The sequence below is a fragment of the Castor canadensis genome, chromosome 7 (genome assembly GCF_047511655.1).
Source record: "Castor canadensis chromosome 7, mCasCan1.hap1v2, whole genome shotgun sequence".
Taxonomy (NCBI): Eukaryota; Metazoa; Chordata; class Mammalia; order Rodentia; family Castoridae; genus Castor; species Castor canadensis.
Window position 1 is genome coordinate 20409572 of NC_133392.1, and position 24885 is coordinate 20434456.

Sequence of the window (24885 nt, forward strand, 5' to 3'; positions counted from 1 at the left end):
GAGGGAAGAAGAGAGTAGTTGCATGTAGCAAGGTAGCATGATTAACTTAGAAGGCAGGAGAGTTAGGCAGGGTCAAAGCCAGAAGCAGTGTGCAGAAGAGAGGGCTGGGGAGGGTGAGCTTTGGGTCCCTGACATCTGTTGGGTGGCAGCAAAAGGCAGAGATTTAGACTAGCCAAACTGGGTAGTTGTTACCTTTGTAACTCCACCTGCCAGGAAAGAAAGCACAAGGTTTTATGAAAATAAGGACCACCTCCTTGTCCAAACTATCTTCTCCCATCTGCCATGAATAAATGTCCAGAAAAATCATCAAAGTGGCATTTCTCAAGCTGGAGTAACACATTACATTTTAAAAGGAAAAAAAAAATAACCATAATATATTTTGGTATATGGTATTTGTGAAAGGGAAGAGTGAGAAGGGATATGACTTGTGCTCCTCCGGTTACTTAAAGTCTGGTATACACACTGTTGGTGTGATTACAGAGCAAGTTGGTTTCCTAAGAAAGAACATAATGGACAGTTATGGGTTCAGTAGTAAATTAAACAGAAGATGCTAACTGTAAGAAATGATTTGTTAAGAGAACAGCAATAGCCCAAGAATGCAGTGTAATAAAATTGAGTCCCAACCCCTAACTATACACCGTTTCCTTCTCTTAAGATTATCACTTGGTAAATAAGCCTGTTCCTTACTAGACAAGAATCATCATATACAGGATCTGGAGCTTTTATTATATTGGGACTTCCTCTACACATCAAGTATGACTTTATAATTTTGTCCCATAACTCAAATAATGTGATTTTTAAGACTGGAAACACAGTGAATCAATATAAATAACATGGAACAGATTTTTTTACCTTCTAAGAATTTTACTAGCTTAGCTGGGTGCCTGTGGCTCATGCCTGTGATCCCAGCTACTTAGGAGGCTGGCATCAGGAGGATTGTGATTTGAGGCTTGCCCAGACAAATAGCTTACAAGACCCTAACTCCAAAATAACGAGAGAAAAATGGACTGGAGGTGTGTCTCAGGCAGTGGAGTACCTGCTTTGCAAGTACAAAGCCTTGAATTCAAACTCCAGTTACCAAAAAATATAGTTTTACTGACTTTATCAAAATGATTCATGCTTACTGTTAAAATTAAATACTAAACATTTTTGAAAAGTCAAATCATTGAAATCTAACTTGGATAATCACTCTGCATATTCTTTATACACACAGACATCTCTTGAGAGACATACCTCCAATCATATGCTCAACTTGACATAGCATGCATGCCATTCTGTGACTTGTCCATCACTTACTGTGACATCTGTCTAAATGTAAAAGTCGTCACTGTCAGTGGCTGTATCACATTCCAGTGCTGGGTATGGTCACCAAAATGGATTTGACCAGTCTTGTTCCCAAACACATTAAGGCTTTCATAGTTCTTACTACTTTATAAGTATGTTTCATCCCACGCACCTAACCGCCCACATTTGCACTCTGTGGGTAAATTCACTGCAGTATGATTACTGAGTCAGTGTAAGCATTTTAGCGTGTGTATGTGTGTGTTAGTGTACGAGTCTTCAAAGAGTGCAAGACAATGTGCGTTTTTTGTTTTGTTTTTTTTTGGTGGGACTGTGGTTTTGAACTCAGAGCTTCATGCTTGCAAAGTAGGCACTCTGCCTACCTCTGGTCCATTTCCCTCTACTTATTTTTGGAGATGGGGTCTCAAGAAGTATTTGCCTAGGCTGGCCACAAACTGGCATCATCACCAGCACCTGGCTGACAATGTGCTTTTAAAGAGCATCTAGAGAACCTACCTTTCACATTTGTTTAAAAACAGTAGTTAAAAATAGGAGTGTAAGGGCGCATAATATTCCAATACTACTTAATGCGTTTCCTCTTTATAAAACAGGTACAAAATGGCAAAAGCCCCAGGACCCAGGGCCGTATCTGCAGGCCCTGGAGGGTGGGAGCCGCCAGATAATGATCCTGGGGCCCAGAACCAACCTCCTCCCCGCCCCCGTGAAACCCGTGCTGAAGTGCACACAAGTGAGCGCACAGCCCACCGCACCACGCCACTAACTCTGCAGGTGTTCAGAAACACAGCTAGCCTAACCTAGCACAACAGGACATCTCTGGATAGTAGTGTAGTCCCGACTTTTATTTACTAATTTGTTTATTTTCTAAATTTGTTTTGATTCATGTTACTTTTACAGCAAGTAGCAAACACTAGTTATCAAAAAAATAAATACTGCTGAATATATACATGCACACAGTATGTTCTAACAGTGCTTTCTTTGGATTTACATAAATTTTAAATCACCAAAAACATGATTTTAAACATTAATATTAGATGTAGCTAATTTCTTAAGATGAACTATGTGGCTAGTCACTACCTAAGTATCTTCCTTCACACCACTGTCAAAGAGCACCAGAAGCCTTGAGGTTAAAGTGAAATGTGGTCAGGCAGTGGGTTACTTGACCTTGGGCAAGTCCAGGAAATGCTTTATTTCCAACCATGTAAAATGAGAAGGCTGGACTAGATGACCTCTAAAGTTTATGGACAGTTCTTTACAAAGTGCATGTTTATACTTTCTTATGATACACTTAGTGCATCAGAATCCTTCATGTGCCAGAAAACTTACCTGCTAGATCTCAGAGCTTAGAAGCAAAAAGCACTAGCCTGGTTAAGCATGGCTCAGGTACGGACTCAGAACAAAAAGAGGCTGTAAAGTTTGTGGCTGAAGCAGCAGTTATTTAAAGAGAGATATTCTTTCTCCTCATCTAACTTCTAACTCCAGGAGGTTAGTCGTAACTCCACTCTTCACTGCTGGGGAATGATCGTCACATCCCTGATGAAACACTATCCCCAGGCCTCACCAAGCCAACATGACACACATGACAGAACCTCAGAGAGTGAAAGCATCTACTTACAACTTTAAAAGGAAGATGCACTGTCTAAACTGTGAAAGGGGATGGTCACATGAGAATACAGATTGAGAAAGAATAAAGAATTCCAAGACTAGTAAAGATGCTGTCCCATTATAATAGTCTCCACAGTACAATACTGTTTTACTACGGATGGTGAAAGAATAGTTAATACAGAACTAATGTAGGAAAAGCTAATAATAGAGCTCTGGACAGTCCATAGCAGAAAGTTACAAGCTTTAATGGGGATGGTGGTAGCAAAGGGGACAAAAAAGCAAAAGGATTCAAAAAAGATTTCCTGGTCTAAAAAAAGCACATTTTGCCTTGACCAGCAACATTGACGGGAAACTAGTCAGGATGCAAATTACTGGGCGACCCTCCAGACAAGGAATCAGAAAGTATGGGGGCTTGATTTTAACAAGAGCTCCAGGTTCTTCTAAAACCTGCACTAGTCTAAAAAATTTGGGCTATCGCTTAAGGGAGAAAAGGGAAGCATCAAAGGACAGGTAGCTGACAGCTCCGCAAGTGCTCCCTGGTTCAGTCAGCTGTCTAGCCTGGGTTTACAGCTTTCGACATCACTTGCTGTGCAGAAAGCTCTTTGCTAGTGGAGTTAGTTGTCACACTAGTCTTTGGCTCTCTCAGCAAGCAATATCCTTCAGGATAAAGACTATTCTAGAGAGTCCATGCCCTATTGCCTGTACTTCCTTTAAAACACGGGGTGCTTGTGGGCAGGTTTGAGGATGGAGGTGGAGAAGGAGAAACTGTGAAGATACAGCAGCAAGGTGGCGTTGAGTGAAGAAAGGAAACCATGTGGATGAGATAATGACCTCAAGGACCATCTAACATAATATGAAGGAAGAACGTTTATTTTGCATTTTAGTATGAAAGAATCCCTCCCTAAAAATTCCACTTGGTGTTTGATGGTCTTGTCAGAACTATACCTACCATTAAACAACCATTTTTATTATTCAGCAGATGGCAAGCCAAAGCTGTGTATATGGTTTTCTAAATACAACTAAAAATAAAGTATTATCACATGGTTTGGTTGGTGATTAATGGCAAGAGGACTATTTCTTTTCTGGTAGGAGGTTACATTTATAGACCACATGTATCCCAAAAACCGAAACATGGCTAGCTATTTTGGTTTAATTTACTTAATTTATGCACTGGCTTACACTTGGAAGCGTATTATATTTAGCATTTTCTATTGCTCACAAAATAGCACAACTTCCAACATGGGGATGATTAAGGATCCAGATTTCACTGTAACATTTAAAAAAATCTAAAAAAAAAAAAATTCTCAAGGTCTCATTTTTAAGGAATTCATGGAAAGCAAAGAACTGCTTAAAAATCCTTCATGTATACTAGGACTAGAGGTTCTAAATAACAGTCTTTGGTATAGACAAGTAATTTGCCTATCCTTAGAGTATCATTGTCTAGGTCGAATTCAAAACCTCATTTAATATAATTATTGTAATCCCAGCTACTGGGGAGGTGGAGATGGGAAGAACTGTGGTTTGAAGCAGTCCAGGCAAAAAGTTAGCAAGATGCTATCTCAACAAACAAGCCAAACATGGTAGGTTATGCCTATAATCCCAGCTATGCAGGAGGTGTAGGTAGGAGAAACAGGGTCTGAGGCCCGCTCTGGGCAAAAAGCAGTAGACCCTATCCAAAAAATATCTGAAAAGCAAAAAAGGGTTCTAGGAGATGGGCCAAGTGGCAAAGCACATGCCTAGCAAGCCTGAGGCTCTGAGTTCAAACCCCAAGACCACCAAATAAAAATAAGACAAAAAATTGCAGCCTAATTTATTCTTGAAAAAATTTTATATAATCTAAGTTACAAAATAGCTTGTTACATAAAATTATCTGGTCTATCATAATGTAATTTTTTAGACACAAAAGGAAACTTGGGTTTGCAAGAAGCATCTAAATGCTCTCAAATGATACATATATGTCAGTATTAATTGAAAGACTCTTTGTAAAATGGTCATATATTGAGTTTAAAACACATTCTTTATGAGCATTATAACTACTAAATTTAATCTTAATTATGAATTTTCAAAAAAAAGAGTAATCACAAAAAATAAACCCTGAACTCTGTTAACTCATCACTTAAGGGCGCTGCTTCTCTAAGAAACAAGAGTTCCACTGTGATGCCTGTAATCCTGGCTACTTGGAAGGCTGAGATCAAAGGATTATGGGTTGAGGCCAGCCTGAGCAAATAATTTTTGAGATCCTATCTCCAAAATAATCACAGCAAAATAGACTGGAGGTGTGGCTCAAGCGGCAGAGCACCTGCTTTGCAAGTGTGAAGCCCTGAGTTCAAGACCCCAATCCCCCTCCCCAACACACACACAAAAAAGAATTCCAGTACAGAGACTGATTTTAGTAGAGATTAGCTTCTATGGTCTAGTCCCATATTTAAATGAATACAACTAAGTTTCAGAAAAAAACAGGAAAAGCCAGTACTTAACAGCAGTACTTCTCAGTCTTTGCTATGTTACACTGCATTATGAACCTTTAAGAAAGAGGATACAGAAAGTAATTTTCTAAACATAGTCGTAACTATTTTTTTCACGGGAAATCTCTTAGAACTAATTATGTATAGAACATAGTGTGGGAATGAAGCTTACCCATGTGGAAATGACAACATGTTACACTTACATGTGTTAATCTCAAGGTTTAAAGGGGTCCGTGTTAGTTGTTTAGGCCCAACCCTCATTTATGATCCTTTTTGTTTGTACCAATTGGTCTCTGACTAACCCAATCTACCTACTCACCTTAAAAGTATGAGTTTCCAGCTTTCTTTACACAGAAAGGTAGTCACCTGTACTATTTATTAGGTTTAACCCATGTGCACTTCAGTATCTTTCTTGTTCATAAAGATTGATGGCAGAAGCAAGTCATCATTTCAGGAACTTGAAGTGAAAATAAAAAACTGAATGTAATACAATGAATGTATTGTCTCTGTTCTTTTTCTAAGCTTCAAATGGTAAGAATACAACATAGGCACAAAGTATTTCCACTATCTACATAATGTTTTAACATAATGTGAGAGTTTCTAAATTAAAAATTAACTAATTTTTAAAGTAGCTATACTTCAGGAACACTGCTCCCACTATGAAATCCTACTCCCCAGAAATGGGCCCATCTGATTAGTACAACCAATCTGCCAGCTGGATGGATCCCAAGTAAATTTCAAACCAGCACTTGGCAAAATATCCCCATACCCAGCATTCTACATGGAACACAAAGACTCACTGTAGGACTGTTCTGAGAACCAAACAATTGTATAGTAACTTGAATGTATGTAGTTTATCCTCTTTATATTAATTATGTTTGCTAGATGAGCAATTTAAATAATACTTCAAATGCTATGTTTTAATTCTGTATGTATCTATTGTGCTGCTATTAATCTGTTGGCATCCAGCACTGGATTAGGAAAGCCTGCCATCTGGTAGTTATAGCAACCCTTCACTAACTTGGTCAGAAGGTGAAGACCACAAGATTCCCAGATATGCAAACCAAGTTTATTATATGAATATATCAAAAATCTTCAGGGCTTCTCACTCAAATATCATGCGTATACACATTATATAACTGACCTACAAAAGCCAGTTTTAAAGGGGTTAAAGGGATGAATGACTAAATCAAATAAGTAATTAGGTCCACATTCCCCTCACCCACAAGGACACCACTGTCTCTTTTATGATGCCTAGGATGAGAGCCAAATTGGCCCTATTTAAATTGGTCACTTAATTTAACTCTCACTTGTCTTATCATAATGCGGGCGGTTCTTGGGGACACAGTGTTTCCTCCCAAAGTTTCAGGTAGGCAACACTACAGAAAAGGAGTAAATAACTAACAGTATAAAAACAATAATAACATGTACAGCAGAAGAGCATAAACAAAGTGTTTTCAAACTTCTTGTGATCTTACTTAATCATGAAGGAAAGGCTATGTAGGGAAGACACTGAGGATCCCAGCTTCTATAATTTCCTAAGGTTACACAGTTAGAATAATGGTTGAGTTAGGAAACCTGAATCCTCACCACCTAGTCAGAAATTTAATTTTCTTTCTAGTATATCAGTTTCTTTCCTGAAATGATAGTTTCTCACAGCTTATATTGCTCTTAGTATTATGAATAGAATCTGTTTTTGTAAAACTACTTTGCACTTCTGTTTTGTTTTTTTTGGAGACAGGATCTTGCTATGTATCCAAGTTGGCCTTGAACTCACAATCCTCCTTCCTCAGCCTCCAGGCTGCTGGGATTATAGGCATTCACTACCACTCCTGGCTGTGCTTTGAACTTGCTTGGTTCTCTTTACTGCACACTTCCCCAGTTTAGTTTTACTCTTTGAACATCTCTGTTCTTTTTCTTGCCTTTCTTTCCAAAGTCTGTCCTGCATATTTGAGCCTAAGTGAAGGCAGCAGGGGGTGACAGAATGTGTATCCAGCCCTCCAGAGCACTCATAAGTTGTAATCACATCTATTCTAATTTAACAGCTGGCATGTCAGCACACAAACTATTTCCCCTTGATCTCATTCTTAATGCAGCAGTGTCAAGGACATGGCCATTAAGAGATGACCTAGGATTACACAAGACTTATCCAGCTCAATATGCTTATTCTATCCCATTATTTTACTTCAACACTGTCTATAAATAGCCCCTTCCTTACATGGTCAGTCTCTGAAGTCCAAGGTTTGATAATCCTGGTATTTAGAGGAGACCCTGTCACCTGAAACATCTTTTACTAATTGATTTTCAAGGTGAGAAAGATGCTCTTTCAGTTTTTAGATAAATCTATATTGCTCAGAAGATTGTCAAATAAAAGCTTAAATCTCTCTTGAAAACTCCTAAGAAAGTACACCACAAAAAAAGCGTGTGAGGTAACGCACATTAACTAGTTCAGTTTAGCCACTCCACTATATATTTATAGTTGTACATGTTTCTGTGAGTTACATTTCTTTAAAGAAAGCTTACATCTCTTCATTAATGTCAGTACCACTCACTACGTACCAAATGGGGGTGACAGGTGGTAAAGTCACCCACAAGACAAAGGGAAACAACTCAAGAACTCTAAATAGCAACCAGTCACCACCATTTGGCAACAGACTCCTTTTATGGCACTCTGCTTTATACAGAAGGACACACTTAGCGAAAGAATGCTGGTTCTAGAACCAGACCAGTTTGGTTAGAATACAGGTTCTGGCACTTCTTAGCTGACCAGGGATAAAGACAAACATCTGAAACTGTTTCTTCATCTTATACTATAAATCTTGCAAAACTGTTGTGAGGACTCAAGACCATGTAAAGCACCTGGCACAATACCTGGTACATGGCAGGTACCCAAAGAACAGCAGCTATAAATTTATTTTTATCACTTCTCTTCAAGAAGCAGCTGGTCAAGAGTCAGCAAGCAACCATCAGAGACAATGACTGGAACCACCTTTTTCTTTTTTTAACTTCATCAGTTAGTAGAGTTACACAGGGGAGAGGAGGAGAGGTAGAAGCTGCCTGTAGGCAACAGTTCTCAAAACAGCACTTGTAATACAGCTAGCCCCAGCCAAGTTAGCTTAGATTAGTTGAAGCTAAAGAATCCCGAGGGAGAATCTTCCAGAACCTCTGTGAACTCAAGATAGTAAAAACATGACATAAATTCTCTTTCGCTTACTACAGCACTGTTAAATAGAAATATAAAGTGAGCTACCAATGCAAGCCATATGCATGCTTTTAAATTTTCTAGAAGCCACATTAAAAAAGTAAAAAGCCCAGTCAAGAAGTGGTACCTGTAATTTCAGCACTCAGGAGGCCAAGGCAGAAGCATATTGAGAGTTCAAGGACAGGCTGGACTATATTACTAAGACCCCCGCCTCAACAAACAAACAAAACAACAAAGTAAAAAGCAATAGGTTGAATTAATTTGGATATACTGTACATTACAAAATATCAAAAGATCATTCCAACATGTAATCAACTTAAGAATAGTTACTTTTCTTATACCAAGTCTTCAACAGCTGTGTATTTCACAATTATAGCACATGTCAGTTAGGAATAGCCACATTTCGAGTGGTTAACAGTCATGTGCAGCCAGGGCCACCATTATGGGCAGTGGAGGGGTGTAATTCTGTTACCAAGCCTGGGCATAGTCCAAAGAATCTCTCCTACTTCAGCCCTGTTTCACAGGTTAGCCTAGATACTAACAATGTAAAATCATCTCACAAATCTTTCTGGGTTGCCAAGAGAATCTTCTTGCCTACATTACTACAATGGTAAGACATTGGTCTATCAAAAGCTCAGTCAGCTATGACAAACATACACACAAGCATATAATAACAGCTGCTGGAGCTGCAGAAATTGCTGGAGGCATGCCAATCCTATCAATACCATTTCTCGATGGCTCATTAGAATATATTCCAATCAGGTCTGTATCTACAAAATTCTACAAACATAAAAGAACTTGTAGTAAATAAGACCTCCATGGGAGGACAGGGTGACTAAAACAATGTAGAAGTTTTGACAATATTTTAAAAACTGATAACTTCAAGAATCTTTTAATAACGTGTAGTGATACTCCTCACATTTGGACAATTATGCCTTTAATTTTGTTAAGTTTGTTAAAGTGCAATCAAACTGTAAACAACATTCAATCTGGTAAGAAAAGTCTATGTCACATGGTTTGCTTTTTTGCAATTCAAAAATTACTTTCAAAGTACATAATATAAAGTGTAACCAGATGCTATTGGCAAGAACTGGATTTTCAAACGTGATTGATTTCCAAGAACATTACCAGGCATGAGGCCTATACATTGGTGAGTGTAAAGCTCTGAAAACCTATCTAATTTAACCATCTATTCAGAACTCCCCATGCATTCCCACATTTCAATATTTCAAATAAATTTCTCCAAGAGCACAGCAAATCAGAAACACAAAGCAACTGAATCCCCTTCCTCCTAAATAGACTCAGAACACATCACATAACTAATATTATAGAAAGTCCCCATGCTACCTAAAAATCTGAATTGATGTTAAAAGCTGAACAAAAACAAAATAGTGTTTGCATTAAAACATTAAACGGTCACCAAGTGGCTGTTCTTCTCTCATTTAGAAAACTTTCCCTTGGTTTGCATTAATATACAAGCTTATAATCATCAGAACAATCTACTACTCTGTAAATTAACCTTCCAAAGTAAATGTAAAACACATTTAAATTCCAAATTGCAATAAACCCTCTGACAAAACTTTTAAAGACATGAAATACAATGCATTTGTATCATACCTATAAAAAGATGAAAAGTTTGAAAATTTTTTTTCTTAAATATTTTAAACAAATTTAGAAACAGATGCTATTGATTAATGGAATAAATAAGACTGACAAAACTGCCAGGCACCTGTGACTCATGCCTGTACTCCTATCTATAGAGATTGGGAGGATCACGATTCAAGGCCAGCTCAGGTGAACAGATCATGACACCCCCATCTCCAAAATAACCAGAGTAAATTGCACTGAAAGTTTGGCTCAAGCGGTAGAGCACCTGCTTTGCAAGCATGAAGCTCTGAGTTCAAACCCCAGTCCCATCAAAAAAAAATACTAATGAAATACAGTTCTCACTATTTAAACAATGGAGAGTTATGAACAATTCTACATAACTTTCTGAACCTATTTGATAATAGTACTGAACTAAAACTTCAACCATAATGCTTAAAGACTCGTGCTGGTCAAACACTGAATCCACATGGTATAAATGGGATAAGTTTCTTTAAAATATTCCTACATTCATTTTAGGCTTGCCTCCTTCCTCTTCCTTTCTCATACAGGGATTAAGGTCAGACATAAGTAGAATTTGGTCACTATACATTTATTGATCAACTACTAGGTAACATACTAAACTTACAACATACATGTCATCTCATTTAATCTTCAAAGCAACTTAAGAGCCACTTTTACACCAATTCTACATAAGAAGAAAATAAAAAAGCTTAATGAAGATATCTAACTTGCTTAAAATCAGCAGGATTCCGAATCAGATCTGTCTGATGTCAAAAGCTGTCCTTTTTGTCCTACCCAACACTGGCTTCCTTTTCTACCCCAGCTCTCTTCACTTAAGCATAACCAGCTGAACCTGCCCTCAGAAGTTTTCATTCAGTGACATTTACATTTCTTTTATAGTAGTAGCTAGCTTTTGACTATAACATTATAAAGACAAAAATGGTTAAACTACCACGATCAAGAATGGTTTAATGAGGGTTTGTTTTTTTCTCTCTGAAAGTTTCCTTTTTCATTCAATTACAGAAGCGTATACAAAGATGGCAGGATTTTCCAATTTATTTCATACACTTTCATGAACATATTTATCTTTATTACTTAAGACTTGTGTAAGACATTAGAGTCTTCATTTTGAATAGTGATTCTAAATACAGCATACTATAAACCAAACAGAAGTCAAGGTACGCTGACTTTACTATCCATCTAGGAGTTACTGCCTTTAATACATTACCAAAATCCAACTATATTCTTAATCATTTGGTTCCGTCTCATTAAAGACCCAAAGAATTTCAGGAAATGGGAATATCTGCCAAAGTTTTTTTTTCTCTCTATAGACTAAAATCTCAGGAAAAGGCACCAACAGAAGGCTTTTTAAACACTCAGTAGTTAACTTAGAAAATATTACATGGTTTTCACAACAACTCATCTACAAGATTTTCAAGGCAACTTAATTCAAAGTTCTCAAGTAAATACCTTGACCTTGTACCTCCTCCCATTAAAACTGATTTTAAAAATAGATCAGAAAGCCTCTTTTGATATTCATAGCAAATCAAAAGCATTTTGATTTATAATCTAACCAGAATAATGAAATTTTCCAGTTCCTCAAAAGGAAGGCCTTGTTCTGAAAAGATCAGGTTATCTTGAAAACTGCCTTCTAAAACTGTTCTGAAACCAAATGCCATAGCAAAATTATTAAACATAAAAGCAAATCTGACAGATTTCACAGTCCTGTATGTTGCAGAATAGATAAAATACATTCTTGATGGCTAACTATCTTATTGAGAAATGAGCTTAATCACAAAACTTGATTTTAAAACACTATTTCTAATATGACAGATTTCTTCCTTTACTATGCCTTAGGTAATGGGCCACTTAGATGAAAATAATGGAAAATTGGGGTTATAAGTTCTATAATCGATTTCACTCAAACAAATGACTGAAAACTTTTCCTTTTCACTGGTGTGGTAGAACTGTTTCTCATTTAAGTATGTTCTTTTCCAAAAGAAGAAAAAAAAAAAAAGTCAAGATGGCCAAATACATCCAGTTTGAATTTTCGATATAATGTTTCAGAAACATTTACCATCTACATGACTTGTTTCAGTGGTGAGCATGCTAAAATGGGAACAATATACAGAAGATCAGCATGGCTTTTGTTAAGGAAAGCAAGAAAGTTCATGACACATTCCAAATTTTTTTTGAAAGCACCAAAAATATTCTCTAATTCAGTGAAAGATTTTAAAAAAGAAAACAAGTACCAATTATTTCCTAAAAGAGACCTCAAATCTCTAAGAGACTGGGGTCTCTCATCCTGTCCAAACCCTGCTCTAGGGAAGGTCAAGTGCAATTCTGGGGATATCTTTCACTCAAAACTGCATGAGTGAGTTAAGATGGCAAAAGCACTAGACTGCAAGTCAGTCATCTCGGTTGTGAGTCTAGATCTGCCACGAGCCACATGTGGCCTTAAACATACCACTTCACTCAATCACACCAAGTCCTTTACTTGTAAATAGAGGCAGAGGTCCCAAAAGTCTATAAATTTAGATTTCATCCTTCTTTTTACTTCTCTTTCCCCAAATGTGAAAGCTTACAGAGAATTTTTACTTCCACCTAATAAAGTAAAAAACATAGTAACTTCAGCATCCAAAGAAACTTGCAAGTCTGGGGAGCTCCTTCTATTACTGGAGAAACTTCCTTCAATTGAGTCATGGAGGCAGAGGTCAGCTAGTACCCCTTTATCAAACTCCCTTACTCACCCACTAACATAGCATCTGCACAATTTGGGGATAGGGTCCCCTCCAATTATAATGAGGCTATCGTCCTTCACTTAAAAATAATGGCCAAAAAATAGTTTCTGCTGGGTATTGAGGGGGTGGGGGGGAGAGGGAGGAGGTGGAGTGGGTGGTCAGGGAGGGGGTGGGGGCAGGGGGGAGAAATGACCCAAGCCTTGTATGCACATATGAATAATAAAACAATAAAAAAAAAATAAATAAAATAATGGCCAAGCTGAGTATAGTATTTCATGCCTGTAATGCCAGCATTAGGATGCAGACGCAGGAGGATCATGAGTTCAAGATCAGCCTGAACGACATAGAAAAACAATGTCTCAAGGGTAAAAAAAAAAAAAAACAAAGTGAAAGGGTTTATGCCCCTTGTCTCCATTCCAGGGCCTTGAATGTCAAACAGATAACCTTTGCTGCAACATACAAACCTGTATAGAGAATTTTGAGAATTGATCAGGTGTAGGAAGAAAAGATTCTGTGTCATCCAAAACCTTAGTCTTAGAGGATAATTAAAATTACAGTCTTTCACTTTCCAATACCTCTGCCTTAGGTAGAAGAGCTCAGAAAGGAAGTCCTTCAATAGCAAGAGACAATGGCTCAGAACACCAGCTAAGAGAACACAGCTACCTATTTCTGCAGGTTATTCTGAGCCTAAAGCTTATTTCTTATGCAGCAATTCGTTCACCAGGTATAGGCAGGGAAAATCTTGATTGAAGAGCTTAAAAAAAAAAAAGAAAAACAGCAGAAAACCATTTCTGGAATAATACACAAGAAAGGAGCTCTAAGTGATTTCGTTTTGACAACTTTTCACTTGTATACTTTTGTGCCTCACCGACTTTGTTTCATGCATTTATGTTTCTGACTCAAAAAATAATTTCAGCCAGGTATGGTGGCTCAAGCTTATAATCCTACCTACTTAGGAGACAGGGATCAGGAAGAGTGAGGCTGGCTCAAGGCCAGTCCAGCCAAAAAGTTGAGATCTTAACCTCAACCAGTGAGAGCTGAGCATGGTGGCATACACCTGTCATCCCACACCTTCTGGAATCATAAATAGGACTATAGGTTGTCCAAGCCAGCAGGCATAAAGTGAGACCCTGTCTCAAAAATAATCAAAACAGAAAGGGTTGGGGGCATGGCTCAAGTGGTAGAGCACCTTGCCTAGCAAGCACAAGGCCCTGAGTTCAAACCCCAGTACAACTAAAAAATAATTTCAAGTACTTAAAAATGAAATTGATTTTTATAAAAATTTGGTTGAAACACTTAAGCTTAATCTAGACACAAAATTTAAGAAAATCAATCTTGCTGGGCATTAGTAGCTCATGCCTATAATCCTAGCTACTAGGAGACTGAGATCTGGAGGATCATGGTTCAAGGCTAGCCTAGGCAAATAGTTTGCGAGAAATTCCATCTCCAAAATAACCAGAATAAAATGGACTGGAGGTGTGGCTCAAGCAGTAGAGCACCTGTTTTGCAAGCATGATATCATGAATTTAAACCCCAGTCCCATCAAAAAATAAGTAAGTTCTTGTTTTTAAAATACTTAAAATGCTTTCCACACTGATTTTTATTCTTTTTGTAGTATTTTATGTCCAGAAAATATTTTAAATTTTATGGAGAATTGCTTTTAAATAAACTGTTTCAAACATTATTTAATCCTTAAAACAGTTAAGTATGATAGCAAGCTTTAAAACAATTGAAATAATTTAGAAGTCAATTCTGTAAAACTAGTATTTTCTTCCACACATTTACAAAATCACTATTCATTACATGTTTTATTACAAAGAACTAAAAACAAAGAGTCAACTGTGCCTATACCTAAGCTATTAAAAAAAATGTTAGAGGACCCAAATCTATTACTTGTTTCACTATGCGAATGCAGTCTTACTGGGTTGGATTCTCCACTAAATTCACATAGCAAAAATAATTTTGCACATATTTTTGACTTTTCTAGTAATTTCTTATATATGATTACCAAATGTTTGCTTTTTTTTCTTTTTGGCAGTACAAGGGTTTGAACTCAGCCCTTTTTGCTTTAGTCATTTTTCAGATAGGGTCTGGAGCTTTTGTCCATGACTAGCCTTAGACTGCACTCCACCTACCTCTGCCTCCTGCATAGCTGGGCTTACAGGCATGCATTACCATACCCAGCTTGTTTTCTGAGACAGGATCTTTTTTTTTGCCTAGGCTGGCCTTGAACTGTGATCCTCCCATCTGCACCTCCTCAGTAGCTGGGATTACAGGTGTGTTCCACCCTCAAATGTTTACTTTTGAAGTTCCTAGATAAACTACTAAATGTTATTAAGGAGAAACTTCAAGATGGTACAATGTCTTCCTCTAAAGATGGCATAAAATACTTGGTAACTGCAAAGCCAATGCCTTCAATTATTTCTTTCTTGTTATCCCACTGAACAAAAGTTTAAAATGAAACACAAAACCATAACATAAGGATGCAGTTTCATTTGGAAACAAAAGATTATTCTTTAGCCAAAATGATTACTATTCAAGCATTCATGCACACATGAAAACAAACCCAATGACTGGACAAATGGGCAATGGGTGACAAGCAGCAAAACAGATGAAGAAATAATCACATTTCTTATAAAATCTGCATGTATGGGAAGGAAAGGATACCTTCAAAATTTGCTGAAGCTACCTAATTTCTAGTTAGTACAGCTGTTATCTTTTCTCTATCACAAATCAGAGTAGTGAAAGTGGAGCAAAATGAAACGTGAATTTCTATCCAAAGTGATCTTTGACCTCTTTAGTGTTCAGCAAGTTATATAGACTTTTGACTCTAAAATCTTCTTAGTCCACCAGGCTGTTCCAATAGAATACTATAGATGGGATGACTTATAAACAACACATATTTGTGCTTCATGGTTCTGAGGTGGTCCAAGATCAAGAAACTGAGAGATATGGTGTTTGGTGAGCCTCAGCTTCCTGTCATAGCTGATCATCTTGCCTCCTAACTGGCCTCTTTGCCAACACTCACTCACTCCATATGACATTCTCACCACCAAATCTCAGACTCTAATCAATTAAAATAGATGCCCCCAAATCAAACCTAATTTCCTCAAGTAGCCCCCAAGGCCTGCACTATCTGATACTTGCAATCTCACTTTTCCTATTTCCTCTGCCACAAAAGTACCACATCTACCCCACAATCCTATGTGGCTTTGCAGATTCTACTACCTTGACCTGTAATTCACCTTCTTCCCAGCTGAAATTCTTCTGGATCCTCCTGGGCTCAAATCAAATGCCACCTCCTCCCTGAATTGTTTCTCCCCGACAGCATAAATATCCCTTTCTTTGTCCCCACCTATGCTTCATTTAAACTGTTGCTATAGCATAGCTTCCAGGTTTGTGTTGGTGTCAGTTATGTAAATGTCTATCATCCCTCTCAACTACAGTTCTTGTCAAGTTCCCATATACTTCCCTTAAAATGTTGAAAACATACCAAGCCATGCATGAGATAGCCATCAAATAATATGTATCTGTTTTCTAGAAGTTTTTATTCTAATAAAGGAAAAAAGACAATTTTTTTTTTCAAAACAAATTTGGTGGTATATTTTATATCGTATGTATGATGTCTCAATAAAAATAACATTAAGGTAAGTTGTATAGGAAAAGTAAATTAAAGATAATCCTTTATGTACTTTATAAATAGGCAAATCTTTAATAGTAATGTTTTTAGGAAGGTAGATATCTTGGGTTGGCTAAACAATTATTACAAGTTGAGTGCTCCATATTTTTAAGTTACAGATATGGAAAAATAGGTCATCCTTATTGACTTAAGTCCTCATAAACTTATTTATAAGCTGGTTCCTGCTCTCTAAAACTCATAGAAATGATAATTATGGAAGCTTATTTTACTTATGTAGGTCATCCCCATGAAAATGGGTATTAAAGAAATTAGACTCGCTCATGATTTAAGGACAGGATCACAAATTACCTTCTGACTTCTTTCTGAACAGGCTAAGTATCTTAGCTTATCCTCTTTAAACAAGTGAAACAAAGCTGGGTGTGCTAATTTTTGCTTCATCCAACTTTCTCCTGGGAGAGCAGTTCTGTTTTAGAAATATGGTCTACATAGGTTGTGTTAGTGCTTGTGTATATATGAATTCACATATATACACATTTTTCTTGTTGCATCTTTTTTTTTTTTTGGTCGGCACTGGGGTTTGAACTCAGGGCCTCACATTTGCTAAGCAGGCACTCTTACAGCCAGAGCCACTCTGCCAGCCGTTTTGTGTGTGTGTGATGGGTTTTTTTCCAAGATAGGGTCTCTCAAATGATTTGCCTGTGGTTTGCTTTGAACCATGATCCTCCTGATCTCTGCCTCTTGAGTAGCTAGGATAACAAGTGTGAGCCACTAACACATGGCTCCTGTTATCTTTTTTTAAATTGAGATATCATCTGTGTACCATAAAATTAACTCTTTCAAGCTGAACATTTCAGTAGTTTTTAGTACGCTCACAAGTTGTGGAAGCATCACCGCTATTTCCAGGATTTTTGAATGACTCTAAAAGGAAACCCAGTACTTACCATGCTGTCACTCCCTATCTCTCTCTGCCTCATACTCTTGACAACCATTAATCTCCTTCTTAACTCTATGGATAGATCTAATCTAAAAATTTCATGTAAGTGGACTCATAATATATGTCCTTTTTTGTCTGGCTTTTTTCACTTAGCATAACGTGTATTTGCATCAGTACTTTACTACTTTTATGACTGAATAATATTTCATTTTATGGATATACCATATTTATTTATCCATTTGTCAGTTACCACACATATGGGAGGTTTCTATTTTTTGACTATTATGAATAATGCTGCTATGAACCATGGTGTACAATATTTTTGTGAGAACACTTTCAGTTTTCTTGAGTATATAGCTAGTAGAATTGTTAGGTCATACTGATAACTCTAGTTTCCACTTTTAACCATGTTAAAACATCTAAACTGTTCCATTTACAGTCACACACATTTTTAAAGGGCAGTAATAATGATATTTTTATTTTCACATTTTGATTAAAACCAAATTGTTCTATCCTTAGAGGAAAAGATTTCCTTTGGGACCAAGTATCTTTGTAAGTTAAAATAAATTAAAGGTTTTACATGATAAACTAAAAGTCCTGCAAGCATAAAGATGCATAGAAATACCTCAAACCCTTACAAGAGCAAAGTTTTTTTTCTAATCATCATAGAGATGAATATGCATTCCTTTAAAAATAGAGGAAAATAACCGTAACTCTCAAGCTCATATGGTCAGCCTGTAACTATGCACTTATCTCCACTCACATCAACTTCTAAACTGATGTGTAACAGACATTTTAAATCAAACCATGGTTCTTTGCCATTCCCCAAACTGCTCCTCCTACAGAGTTTTACCTAGGCCCAACATCACGGAGTCAAGTTTGATTCTCTCTCACATATACCCTGCATCCCAGTAAGAATATCTTGTTGACACCATCTTCAAAACATATCCAGAACCCAATCTAATCTCTTCATCTCTCATCAAGCTTATTGCATTGGCCTCCTAGTAGTCTCCTGCAACCTCACTTGCCTACTATGGGCTACTCTCAAAACCCAGCCAAAACAAGCCTTTTAAAATACCCATCAGACTGTGTCACATCTTTGTCCAGTCAGTCAATGAATGGCTTCCCATTACCCCTTCCTTGTTCTATTTTACCCATGCCCATTATACATGGGCCTCAGGGACTTTGGGCTTGGTGTTCCCTCTTCCTACAATGTTCTTCCCACAGACGTCCACACACATGCTTCCTCACCATCTTTGTCTGCTCACATCTTTAAGTCTTCTTAGTAAGGACTTGACCTGGGCACTCAATTTAAATTTATAATTATCCCCAAATGCTCCCTTTATCTTCCTCCCTGCCCTATATTTCTCTGTAATATTTATCACCAATATGACATACACTTTACTTACTTATTTCTATTTACTCCCAGGACTATAAACTTCACTAGAGCAAGAGGGTTTATCTTTTTTGCTTACTGCTGAATTCTCAGCACTTAGAATAGGGCCTACAACATAGTACGTGCGTGTAAATATTTGATGAATGAATAATCATAAGGAAGCATCAAGCTGCTCAAAAAATAGCTAAGCAGAGTCAGAGAAGTATTTATGAGGAAGTAGCATTACTAAACATAATAGTCAGGATGGGAGTAGAAAGCACCACTTCTGGAAAAATATACCACAGTGTTTCTACCAATGCTTTAGGAAAAGTTGTTATCCTGGCTCATTTCATTGTTTCTGGAAAGAAGATGTCCATTGCCAAAGGCCCTTAGCTTCTGAAGAACTGAAATTATGGGAGTTGACAAGCTGATGAACCGATCTTGTCCTTTTCTCAGTTGTCACATGTATATAGAGCCAAGGACTTGCATGTGTTTGCCTTCTTAGACCCATTTCCAGTATAATCATAAGTGCCTAGGCCAACTTCCAGCTGAAAGCACTAACTGGTGAAATTCACCTTCTTTGCAAGGGCAATCAAGCACCTCTAAGCCAAAATTAATCTTAACATGATTTATCTCACATATTTTATATAAAGGAAAACTAAAAACAGAAAGTTACATGGTCAAAATGTCTTGACTAGTTATACTAAGTATTTTTAAAGTAGTAAATAGTAAGCATGGCTAAGTCTGAGTTAGAGAATTCAGACATTTTGAAATAAATGTTCTAGAGATCGAAAACATAAATATTATTTTATGAAAATTTTAAATAAAATGGTTATCTGGTAACATCAATAATTCTATTCATTAGCCCATCATCCACATGTCAGAAATTGTAACAGAAACACTGACAGAACTATACTCCAGTATTCACAAAAGTAAATAACAAATACAGATTTAAAAAAAAAAAAGTATACCTTTTCCCAAAAGGAGACTTTCCTTGCAGTGTTGACAATGGTGAGAATTCCTAAAATCTTTTTGCTAATACTAACTTTCCTAAGGGTTGTAAGTTTCAACAGAGCTTTATAAGAATGTTCATAAGGAAGTTTTTTAGACTAGTGGTTTCTATAAAATGTCTTGAGCCTGGCACTGGTGGCTCACACCTGTAATCCTAGCTACTTAGTAGAGATCAGGAGGATCGCACTTCAAAGCCAGCCCCAGGGAAATAGTTTGTGAGGTCCTGTCTGAGAATGGCTCAAGTGGTAAGAGCGCCTGTCTATCAAGCATATTGCCCTGAGTTCAAACGCGTGCTGCGAAAAAAATGTGTGTTGAAACATACTCTCTATACAAATGTGCCTTTCCTCCAAGCAACATGGGTCACTGAGATTTAATTTCCAATCTCTTTTGCAGGGAAACTAAGCTATGTCTTTGCTCAACTCTAGGTTGCAGTTAGAGGTCTGAAGAAAGAGCAAGGTGCTATAAATGTATTCCATGCCCTGGAAGTTGGGTAACATCAAAAAGGGCATTTTCAGACCTTTCTTTATAAAACCTAGCTGTTCAAGTTAGCATACTATCATTTTCATCCTCCGAATAAAACTGCTTTTTTTAAAAAAGAGAAAACAAAGTTCCTGCGAACTAGTCATTTTCATGCAGAGTTCAGTGGGAGCACTGTTAGAAGTCTACATGCTCCTTATCGCAGGGAACTTCCTCTTCTCCTCCCCCTGCCACATGCTAAGATACCTCCCAGGAAGGTAAGTCCTTAGCACTGCTCCAGATAGATGTCTGTTGTAGCCTTCAAGTGCCTTACAGTGTGAAGAGGCTGTGAACCACTGTTATGAACTATCATGCTGCAGAAAAGAAAAAAAAAAAAAGAAAAAAGTTTTTCATAGACAGAAATCTCTCCCCATCCTTTCCACCTAAAGAAAGCCTAACCTCCCTTCAAGACTAATTCTTGTTCTTTGCTTGGGAAGCCTTTTATGACCATCTATCCTTTGCTCTTTTCTTGGCCAGATGACTGATGGAGTTTGTTTTCTGTGCCCTGTCCTTTGGCATTCATCACACAGGGGCAGGTAACCTCTTTCGTTTTGTAGTCTTAGCTGTTGCTGGCCTTTCCTACATGATAGGAAAGTCAGAATCCCAAGGAGTTATACATTTCATATTCTATGGGAGTTTGCTGAAAGCTACATGGTAAAGTACAATTCACTTATGTATGAAGGAGAAGAATCAGAAGCCCTAAAAGAGTGACTGGGTTAAGAATACATAGCACAGCTATCACTGAACTGCAATTTTAGAAGCTTTTAGTTATATTAAAACAATGATTCCCAGTCTTGTAAGCTAATAAAGATGCTTTTAAGGTCAAAATATTAAACAAATAAATAAGAACACCACTTGACAGTCAACAGGTATTAAATAAATATACCTTAATTGAAAGGACACATTTGTTCAATACAGTATTGAAACACAGATATGAGGCATGGTATGCCGTATTTAGTGGCATACGGAGCACAAGAAACTGAGGTTCACCCAACTGACATATAATTGAATTTTACTGTGCTATGGACATGGGCTATCATTGCCCTACTACAAGTAATACACCTAAAAATATTTACAACTGAGCAAAATAAGGAACAAAAAATCCTCAAATTTCTACTCTTCACAATAAATAAATTCAGCAGAAAACACTTCAGTTAATTCAACCTCTGAAACTTAAGTACAAGACCTGTGGCATGTCGAACAACCCCCTTCATGATTTAATAAATTTTTTGTGGCTTTAAATTAATGAAATCACAAAATGAACAAATTAAAAGTATATAAGCACATGTGAAAGTCCATCTCATGAATACTTCCCGATTCTAGTGAAATCTCAATCTTATTTACCCATTTGTCCACCCACCTTTAAAAAAAGTATTTTCTAGTGAAGACAAAAATACAATTCTAATCTTGGTTCAAATCTTCTGTGCAATCACCACAAGAATTAGCTTAAGTAGATCAACAGTACAGCACAGTATTTAAGAACAGCAGCCCTGAGCTCAAATCTTGACTCTGCCATTTATTAATTGTATGATCTTGGGCAAGTTTCTTACTAAATTTCAGATAATTCATGTAGTGCTTACCATGATCCTTGGCAGGGCTTGCTTACTAGTTAATTAGATATAATAGTACATAAGAACAATCAAGGGTACTTTCATAGTAACAACTTCAAAGCTTCCTACTTTTTTTTATTCTTTTATTATTCATATGTGCATACAAGGCTTGGGTCATTTCTCCCCCCTGCCCCCACCCCCTCCCTTACCACCCACTCCGTCCCCTCCTTCTCCCCCCCACCCCCTCAATACCCAGCAGAAACTATTTTGCCCTTATTTCTAATTTTGTTATAGAGAGAGTATAAGCAATAAAAGGAAGGAACAAGGGTTTTTGCTGGTTGAGATAAGGATAGCTATACAGGGCATTGACTCATATTGATTTCATGTGCGTGGTTGTTACCTTCTAGGTTAATTCTTTTGGATCTAACCTTTTCTCTAGTTCCTGTTCCCCTTTTCCTATTGGCCTCAGTTGCTTTTAAGGTATCTGCTTTAGTTTCTCTGCGTTAAGGGCAACAAATGCTCGCTAATTTTTTAGGTGTCTTACCTATCCTCACCCCTCCCTTGTGTGCTCTTGCTTTTATCATGTGCTCATAGTCCAATCCCCTTGTTGTGTTTGCCCTTGATCTAATGTCCACATATGAGGGAGAACATATGATTTTTGGTCTTTTGGGCCAGGCTAACCTCACTCAGAATGATGTTCTCCAATTCCATCCATTTACCAGCAAATGATAACATTTCGTTCTTCTTCATGGCTGCATAAAATTCCATTGTGTATAGATACCACATTTTCTTAATCCATTCGTCAGTGCTGGGGCATCTTGGCTATTTCCATAACTTGGCTATTGTGAATAGTGCCGCAATAAACATGGATGTGCAGGTGCCTCTGGAGTAACCTGTGTCACTGTCTTTTGGGTATATCCCCAAGAGTGGTATTGCTGGATCAAATGGTAGATCCATGTCTAGCTTTTTAAGTAGCCTCCAAATTTTTTTCCAGAGTGGTTGTACTAGTCTACATTCCCACCAACAGTGTAAGAGGGTTCCTTTTTCCCCCGCATCCTCGCCAACACCTGTTGTTGGTGGTGTTGCTGATGATGGCTATTCTAACAGGGGTGAGGTGGAATCTTAGTGTGGTTTTAATTTGCATTTCCTTTATTGCTAGAGATGGTGAGCATTTTTTCATGTGTTTTTTGGCCATTTGAATTTCTTCTTTTGAGAAAGTTCTGTTTAGTTCACTTGCCCATTTCTTTATTGGTTCATTAGTTTTGGGAGAATTTAGTTTTTTAAGTTCCCTATATATTCTGGTTATCAGTCCTTTGTCTGATGTATAGTTGGCAAATATTTTCTCCCACTCTGTGGGTGTTCTCTTCAGTTTAGAGACCATTTCTTTTGATGAACAGAAGCTTTTTAGCTTTATGTTCCTTTCAATTCTTATTGTCAAAGTCCTTCTTGTCTGGCTTTTCAGGCCTACATCAGACACCTTAAGCCTCAACTGACCTGTAACTGGTTTTACTACATCCAACTCTATCCAGGCTACTACTACAAGAAGTTTCTAGAAGAGAGAAAAAGAAAACAAAAACAAAACCGACAACAAAACAGAAGATGACTAGATACACCAAAGCAACAAAATCCGCTTTAAAATAGTGAATCTGCTCAAGTAAGAATCACTGCCTTAGAAGCTGAAACAAAGAAAAAGGGCAAGGGGTAAAAAAAACCCAAAACGTTCAAGCACTTCATTACTGACCGCAGGAGCCATCAGTAACCAGACCTACTGAGTGGAATAGTTACCTGCTTAATTTTAATTGTTTCCCAGCAGGAGGCCTAAACACATGATGAACTACTTCAGCACTGGAAAGCATGGGCAAGGAGAAATCTTAAGAAGTTATTGGGACTTATATTAAAAACAGTCTTTTCTGCTGGGTATTGAGGGGGTAAGGGGGAGAGGGAGGGGGCAGAGTGGGTGGTAAGGGAGGGGGTGGGGGCAGGGGGGAGAAATGACCCAGGCCTTGTATGCACATATGAATAAAAAAAAAAAAAAAAAAAAGGTCTAGCCTTGTCTACCGCACATTTTTCATTAGTGTATTGACAGCAAAGTATTTAAAGAGCTATGATTTTATCGTTATCTACTTTCACTAAGACAAATGTAGGATTCCTTGATTGAAAATAATTTTTGATATTCAGTTAAACAGATCAATCATTTTAATACAAAATCACTGCAGATCTAAAAAAGCATTTGAAGCAGTATCAATTTCTGATACACTGATGACATCCATTTTACTCTTAATACAGAATAGTTCCCAACTATTTGGTGATGAGTAAGGTTTCTCACACTTCTGTTTTCAGAGATCTTTCTTTGAAATTTACAAAGCAGACAGCTGTGGACATGGAAGAAAATTCCCTCTATTGTAATCTCCAGTTGAAAGCCAACCTTTCAGAAATCAGATAGGAATCACCTTAAAAAATTCTACCTTTCTGGTCAGGCATGGTGGTACACACATATAATTCCAGCTATTTGGGAACCAAAGAGTGGGAAGATCACATTACAGTCAGCCCGGCCAAAAAGTGATGAGCCCATCTCAACAAACAAGTTAGATGTGAATCCCAGCTATTCGGGAAGCAAAGGTAAGAGGATCGCTGTCCAAGGCCAGCCTGAGCAAAAAGCATGAGACTGTACCTGAAAAATAACTAAAGTAAAACAGGCTTCAGGCATGGCTCACATGGAAAATTCTACCTTTTCCTGGGAGCAACAGAATACCATCCTGACAATAAATCATAAACAAAAGTAAAAGGAACACACTGTTTTAAAGTTTAATAAAAAAGCTGGCAATAGAAGTATGGTATAAGAACAGAACCGGGTACTGTGGCTCACACCTGTAATCCTAACTTGAGAGGTGGAGATCAGAAGAATCACAGATTGAGACTAGCCAAGGGGAAAAAAGTTC

General features: G+C 37.5%; 1 protein-coding gene and 1 non-coding gene across 7 annotated transcripts in view; one reads left to right on the forward strand and one right to left on the reverse strand.

Moving 5' to 3' along the window:
• Nucleotides 1-24885, reverse strand: part of Add3 (adducin 3) — a 138816-nt gene that overhangs the window by 105385 nt on the left and 8546 nt on the right. The gene's annotated exons all lie outside the window — the stretch shown is intronic.
• LOC141425270 (U6 spliceosomal RNA) lies at nt 12269-12370 on the forward strand. The gene has a single exon (XR_012450342.1). It is a non-coding gene; the product is annotated as a U6 spliceosomal RNA (small nuclear RNA).